Source organism: Oryctolagus cuniculus, chromosome 6, assembly GCF_051225735.1.
Source record: "Oryctolagus cuniculus isolate XC-2025 breed Fujian yellow rabbit chromosome 6, ASM5122573v1, whole genome shotgun sequence".
Taxonomy (NCBI): domain Eukaryota; kingdom Metazoa; phylum Chordata; class Mammalia; order Lagomorpha; family Leporidae; genus Oryctolagus; species Oryctolagus cuniculus.
Window position 1 is genome coordinate 6841856 of NC_142872.1, and position 7390 is coordinate 6849245.

The 7390-nt window shown below is 54.8% G+C and overlaps 1 long non-coding RNA gene across 6 annotated transcripts; it reads left to right on the forward strand.

Moving 5' to 3' along the window:
• The first annotated feature begins 218 nt into the window (after positions 1-218).
• LOC138850048 (uncharacterized) lies at positions 219-6033 on the forward strand. 6 transcript variants are annotated; one of them, XR_016235054.1, is made up of 5 exons: positions 219-812; positions 1230-1396; positions 1513-1632; positions 3030-3276; positions 4371-6033. It is a non-coding gene; the product is annotated as an uncharacterized LOC138850048 (long non-coding RNA). The 6 variants fall into 6 exon arrangements; XR_016235053.1 differs by having other exon boundaries at positions 231-1396; XR_016235055.1 differs by lacking the exon at positions 1513-1632 and having other exon boundaries at positions 244-1396.
• Positions 6034-7390: the final 1357 nt, after the last annotated feature.

Below are 7390 nucleotides of genomic sequence, written 5' to 3' on the forward strand. Positions count from 1 at the left end.
TGAAATAAGGCGCAGAAAACACAACATGTTGTATCTCATTAGCGGCTGAGACACACGTGACCTGGATGCGGGCTAATGATGGCTAGAGGCTGGCAGTGGGGGAGGGGAGGCTGGGTTTGGAAAAGAAAATATGGCAGAGGAATAAGATCTGGTGTTCCGAGCGTGGCAGGGTGGCTGCAGCTCCCATCTTCATTGCTCGGGAGAAAATGAAACCATAACTTGTTTAAACTACGTTATCCGAGTTGTCTATTAAAAACAGCCAAGCCCAGCCCCACATGACGTAGCCACCTGATAGCTGTTATCGCAGTGTGAGGAGCTATCAGGAACTCGTCGCTGGATTTCCCTGCACCTGAGTGGGTGCACTAACAATACTGGGAGAGTTGTGAGATGGATTAAGTCAGGTAATACCAAGAGCCCACAGTGTAAGCCGCCCAGGTGTGGGTTCAGTGAACCGTCTCTGTTGAGTGAGTAATAACTCACGTGTACCACCCATATTAGGACACCTGGGGCATGCACGAGAGCCTGTATGAGCAGCAGAAACACAGGCCTGGCAGGGAGCGGCAGGGTTCCAAAGCAGTTTCAGACGCAGGGCTTGCTCTGCTCCTCACCGGAGCGCCGAGAGGAGGTGAAAGGTGCAGGCTGCCTTGGCAGCTCCTTCGCCAGCCAGCTCGATAGCTCGAGTCCAAGCTCACGGTTCCAGCAAGGGCCATGCTGGCCTGGTCCTCGTCTGTGACTCTAGACAGAGGCCCTGGCCAACTGCCAGGTCAGCAGGCAGCTCCACCTGGCTCCCGAGCGACTCCACCTGCCAGCAGGTGCGCCCGCCGATTGCTGTTTGTTCAGTTGTGGTTTCCTGAGTTGTCCTGAGGGTCTGATTTCTCGCTCCCAGCCAGGCTGTCGGCTGCTCTCTGAACCTCAGGGTTTTCAGCGAGGCTGCCTCCCAGAATGACTTGCGAATGCTTGCCGCGCACACATGAGGGCCAGGCACCCTTGCAGATGCCTACACCTGTCACCCCCTGCCGGCTCCACGACATCTGCTGTTCAGAACCGATTCCCCCCAAGCACCAACAGAGGCGGGGGCACAGGCAGGGGCAGAGGCCCCACTCTGAGCGCCCCTCCCCTCTCTGCCTGCACAGCCCCTATCTGTTCTGCCTTCGCTTCTTCGCTGGGGCCTGGGGTGTTTGCTCCCAGGTGCGTCTGACGTGCAGCTCTTATCACCTGTGTCTCTGCAGGCTACTCTTTCAGCAAGAAGACAAATCCATCCGGCTCCTTCTGTGCTCCGAGCCCCAGCCTCCCCCGGGGGTCCACGGCAGCGCCCAGCACAGCCTCTGCCTGGGACTGCGAAGCCAGCCCTGGCTGGGGAAGCTCCCTGGAGCCCCATCCTACTGGTCACAGCCAGGTGGGTAGACACGAGTTCCCAAGGGGCGCGCACGAAAGGCACCTTTGGGGGCCCATGGGGGAGGGGGCAGGACTCCACACAGGATTTTAAAACAGCATCGTACACAAAACCCACAGCCCCAGTGTCGTCAGGGGAAAAGACATCAGAGAGCTCCCAGGAGAACGGCTTGGACAACGGACCTTACCGGGAGCCGTCAGACGGTTGAAGCACTCAGGGTGGCCAGGACACCTGAGCAGGTGCAGCACCCGCAGCCACGGTCGGTGCAGGGTTAGGAAGCGTGGCCGCAGCCCCACTGCTGTCAGATGTCTATGTAACGGGAGAATCTGGGGGCTCTGTGCTGGAATGGCAGGTTTGTTTTGTTTAAATATATAAATCAAAAAGTGCCCGGAAGTAGAACGTTAATCAGGAAGCCAGTGTGAACAGTCCTGCCTGGCTGTGTCCTGATGTGACTGAGCCGGCGGCCCGGGTCCCCGCTCTCCTCTTCATGGAAACCAGGACACAACGTGCTTCCGTCCTCCGAAGGGACTGGGACATGCCCGGCCGTGCACACAGGAAGGAGACCCAGCCCAGGGGTGCAGGGCAGCTCCGGGGGAGGCCTGATTGGTGATGGCGCCCACGGCTGCGGCAGGCTCCGGTGAATTCCATTAAATCCTATTTGACCAAGAACGAGCACCGGCCACGTGCGGCTAAAGGCGCAGTTCCCTGCTCAGGAGCCACGAGGTGCAGCTGGGGAGACAGAAGAGACGGGCTGTGGACGCCGGAGCCAGGGCAGAGGGGAGAGGGAGGCCGGGTCTGGGAGTCTGACGTCTCCGAGCCCAAGACGCCGTGCAGGGCAGCGGCCACGGCTCCAGCACCCTGGATCGTCCGTTCACGACCTGCAGACAGGTTAGTCAGGACCACGGGATCAGGGCTGCTCTCCTGTGTCCTTGGCCGGCACAGCACAGCCATGTTTTCGTGAGGTGTGACCTCCCTGGGCCCCTTCCTCACTGAGGGACCGCAGGGCTGTTTGCTCTCTAGGCTGCTGGGCTCCCGCAGTACACCGGGGACTGTCTGCGCCCCGCAACTCTGCTTCGTGTCACTGCCCTGGTTTGCTCCCCTTGCCTGTTTCAGGAGAGCGGCCAGGTGTGGGCGCGGGGAGAAGTGGCCCCGCCTTCCCGTGCTGGTCTTGGACACCTCCGTTCTCTAGGTGCCCCGTCCTTTCCTGGTGCCCCTCCCCCAACTTGCACTTTCTCAAGTGCAGCTCGGAAAGGTGTCCGGCAGGCTTTGTGGGGCACCTGCTGTGGGCCAGTAGGTGGAAGGTGGGCAGGTGCAGGGACAGTGGCTTTCACAACACCCTCCTTCACACCGGAGTCTCCCTCCCCAGGGCCCCGCCGGCATCCGGGAGGCCCTGCATCCGTGGTGTGGAGTCGGGAGAAGAAAGGACGAAACGTGAGACCGGGTTTTTCACAGTGGCCGGAGCAGCCAGTGGCTAGGAAGGATTTCTCAGGTCGCGAGTGAACTCTGTCTAGGCTTACATTCCGGGGTAGGGAGGGGCACCGAGGAGTGGCTGAGCAGCCAGTGGTCACACCAGAGCTCGTTTTGTTTCTATGACTGACTGGAATGATGTAATTTCTTTGCCATTACTTCATTACAGTTAAAACACATTGAATCTTGAAAAGACAGATGGCAAGTTCGCACTTGGCCTGAGGGGTAACACACACATGGCATGGCCATCGTGCATTGGATGAAACTGGCCACGAGTCGGGAGAACACGAACAGAATGCCTTTGACACGATTCCTGAATGTGTGCGCTGTTGTTGCTAAGAGGAAATAGTCCCCAGAAAAGACGTCCAAGGTCCCCTGATGGATGTATCCAATGAGCAGGATGCGGAGCCTACCACGTATCCTGTGTACCTCCAAGAAGCGGAGAACGGAGCACGTCAAAGGCTCTGCGCAGAGCGGGGCAGCCTAGGAACTCGCAGTCAGCGGAGCACCGTGCGCGGTGCTGTGAGTCCTGTCTCAGCAGCCCCAGGTCGGTCAGAGCTCCCCACGCTGCCAGCTGCCGGGCAGGTGAAGCTTGGCACTGGAAACAAGAGTTGAAAAGAGCTCAGGAGGGCAGGTAGAGGGGATTAATCCCCCGTGAGCGCCACCTGTGCGAAGGAACGGGCAGTGCACCTGCCTTCAGGTGGGCTCATCCTCGTGGTTGCCTTGCAGAGAGGGCGTGGCTGCGGCGAGGCTGGCAGGGTAGGCAGGCTCTGATTGCTAAGGGCTTTGTACAGCGTGTGAAGGAGGTAGCCGCTGTCCTGTGAGGCCAACCCCTCTTAAGCTAATGTCCCGACAAGCACCAGGGGTCTTGCTGAGATGCAGTGGATGCGGGGGCACTGATGTAGCTGTTTCTAGAAAGCCCCAGCTGCTGCAGGCAAATGTGGTCCACAGACCTTGCTTTGCAAAGCAAACGACTGCAGACGGTGCCTTGCAGGACCTGGGCTGGATCACCTGCATGCTGTGGCACGGGAGAAGCCCCAGTGCCTCCCGCTGCCTGCCGCTGCCTTGTACGTACCCCTTTCCACCTGCTCTGCGAGATGAGGACAAGGAGAAGTAAGGACACTGGGTGGCGGCGGGGGGGGGGGAGCCTCACCTAGCTCTGCCTATGTGTCGGGTGGGGGAGGGTGGCACCCAAATCAGCTGGCACGCACTGTCAGCACGGCCCACACCTGCACAGCACCCAGTGTTTGCAGAACAGCAGCTTGGCCTCAGTGGGCCCTAGTTCATCTCCGAGCGAGAGAGGGGCTCGCAGCAGCCTGGCTGGCGGCTCACAGCGCAGAGATGCTGTGAGTGGTAGCATGGCAAAGCAAACATCTTACTCTGACCTTCCGGTCACCACTGCTTCGTCATTGTTTGGGTTTATACGTTATTTTGTTGTCACGCCTTAGCCCTTTCTCAAAACAGGACAAAGATGACTCAGTTGACTATTTTTCCTGACAACACGTAACAGATCTCGCGAACAGGGAAATGCCATCACTCGAATGAAAGTGTGCATCTCTGCAGAGACTCTGCTGTGTGTGCCCAAACAGAGTCACACCTGTGTGGTGGCATCAGCACGTCCATTTCTGGAAAAGCAGCCACGCCCACTGTCCCTGGAGAGGAAGCTGAGGGCTGGGGGTGGCTTTGGCGGGGTCTGACTGCCAGTGGTACCTTTCATCCTACTCAACAGTGGCTCTGACGATGCCTCAACTTAGGGAGGATGACAGCGGCAGGCGGGTTTCTCCTTGCCCCTTCAGCTCTGCTGGGGTTGAATCTTCCTCAAGGGTCTTGCAGCACTGAGGCACCTCTTGTCCTGTGACTGAGGGGCAGTGTCACGCCTCGTGTTCCTCTGAACTTTGAACCCAGGTTGCTAAATTGCCTGGTGTCTGTTAGCAAGAAAATAATCCTTTAAAAACAACTCCCCAGAAATCAAATTCAGCTGCTTCCTCACTTGGTCACTTCTGCCCTGTCTTCAGACAACAGTAGAGATGCGAGGAGCATGAGGAGTGACAGTCAGAGGAGGAAGGGATTCGTAAGACGGTCTGGTACATTCATGAACACCTCTCTTCCTAATTATTCTCTCCCCTCCTTGCCAGCACCAGACTCTGGGTGACAGACATTGTAGATGCATGCCCTGTGGACTGGTAGCTCCCATCTTTCTACTTGATACATTGATACGTTGATACATCATTGATACGTGGATCAGCACAGAGGAAGTGTTACTGTCTTCCATCAATACAGTGAGGATGAAATACTGAGCAGCTGGAGTCAGGAGCTGCAGCCCAGAATCTAACCCTGTTACTCCAGGGTGGGACCCCAATGATATCTTTACCACCAGGCTAAATGTCTTCTCCCATTTATATGTTTATTCCATTTTCCTTGTACTTTAAGAGGTTTTTGTTTTTTAGAGACAGATAGAAAGAACTCATAGGCTGATTCACTCGCACTCAATGTGGGTCTCCCATGTCAGTGGCAGGGACACAATTACTTGAATCCGTATTTAGGCTGCCTCCTAAGGTGCACATTCACAGAAACTTGGAGCTAGGAATTGAACCCAGCACTCACGGGGGATGCACGCATCCCAAGTGGTTTCTTAGCAAATGCCCATCTCTCTGCAAACCTGTAAAAGAACCCTTGTAGCTCCATGTTACAGGAGACCCTACAAGCTACTTACTGTGGTGAGTGCTAAACCTGGCTTCTCACCAGAATCACCTGTGGAGCCCGAGAAACAAGGAGGAGGGGGAAGCGATGATGTCCACTGAGGGCAGCCACCTGGAATCTGCCAGGTGTGGTCACCAGGGGTCCTGACTGGCCTCTGGGTGTGTACTCAGACACTGAGGGTGAGATTGCAGGGTCTGTACGCACACTGAAATACCTCCGGGTGAGCCAAGTCATACAGCGTGAGAAGCAGCGCAGAAGCTGGTGTGAGATGGAGTGAGGAGGACATGAGGAAGGCTTTGCAGGGCTGTGAACTGGTGTTCTGAAACTTTGTAACATCTGAGTTTTAAGGCATTAGTTAACCCAGACCCTGATATTCAGATGTACTTGGTTCATCTTCCTCTTTATCCTTTCTCTGATGTTAAGTGCTGTAGGTTGACAGTTGGTTTCTTGCAGTAAAGATACTATACCACTGCTTGCTCAGTTGCGTTGTTTCTGATGACAAATCTGCTGTCAAACTTCTCCTAGTCTGGTATTTAAGGTATCTCCTGCCCCACCACCCTGCCCTGGGGGCTGGTTTTAAGATTTTCTTCTTTATCACTGCCTTTTGAGTAGCTGGGTTTGTTTGTTAAGGAAACATTGATTTCAGAGGCTGAGAAACAGAGGGTGGGGTGGGCTCTCATAAACTGGTTCATTCCCCAAATGCTCACAGTGGGGACTAGGAATGCAATCCAGGTCTCCCCAGTGAGTGGAAGGAACCCGATGACTTCAGCCCTTACTGGTTCCTACCAGAGTGTGCACTACCCACAAGCTGGTGTTGGGAGCTGGAGCTAGGGGTGAGCCCAGGCATTCTAATGTGGACATGGGCGATCTCACCACTAGGCTAAATACCTACGTGAGCTGTTTGTTTCATGTGCTTGGAAATCTTTGAGATTCTTAGTTCTGTGGACTTAACAAATCTTGGAATACTTTGGATTTCACACATCCTTGGCTGTGTCACCCTTCATCCACACATGAGACCCCAGTGACCTGTGCAGAAGGCTGCTAGATGTTATCTCCTACACAGCTGAGGTCATCTTCATTTTTCAATTTCATCTTTAAAAGGAACTTTTCACTATATTTTGAAAATTTTGATTTTAATTTTATATAAAAGGCAGAGACCATGACGCATTTTTCCCATCTGCCAGTTCACTCTCCAGATGCCTGTGACCGCTGGGAGGGGCTAAAGCCAGGAGCCCATATCTCAATCCTGGGCCCCCATGTGTGTAGCAGGAACCCAAGAACCTGAGCCAACGCTTGTTGCCTGCCAGAGTGTGCACTAGCAGGAAGCTGGAATGAGCAGTGGATCTGGGACTGGAAGCCAGGAGTTCTGATGTGGAATGCTGGCTTCTGCAGCAGGACTTTAACTCGGGTATCACACACCCACGTTCTTGCCTTTTTCTAAAACAATCTTTTCTTTCTGTTTTGTTTTACTTTGCTTCTACGGTTGTACTTTCAGTTCTGCTCATCTTCCTTTCCACAGCATCTATACCATCACGTATTTTTCAGCCTCAGTCACCACAGGTCCACATCTAGGGGTCTGACTCAGTGTTGTGCCTGTTTTCCCTAAACATGCTCCATTTCCCAGTTGGTTGACCATGGGAAATACCAGAAATGTAGCCGTGCTATGCTCTCGTCCTCTGATCCTTACACCAGTATCATTGCTGGGTCAGTCTCCACTGCTTGCTCTCTGCATTTGGGGTCAATGTCTCTGCTACCTCCCAAACCTGGGAATTCTTGCCTGAATGCCAGACTCTGTGAGGTTGCCTTGCTGGGTCCTGGGGACGTCTGTAT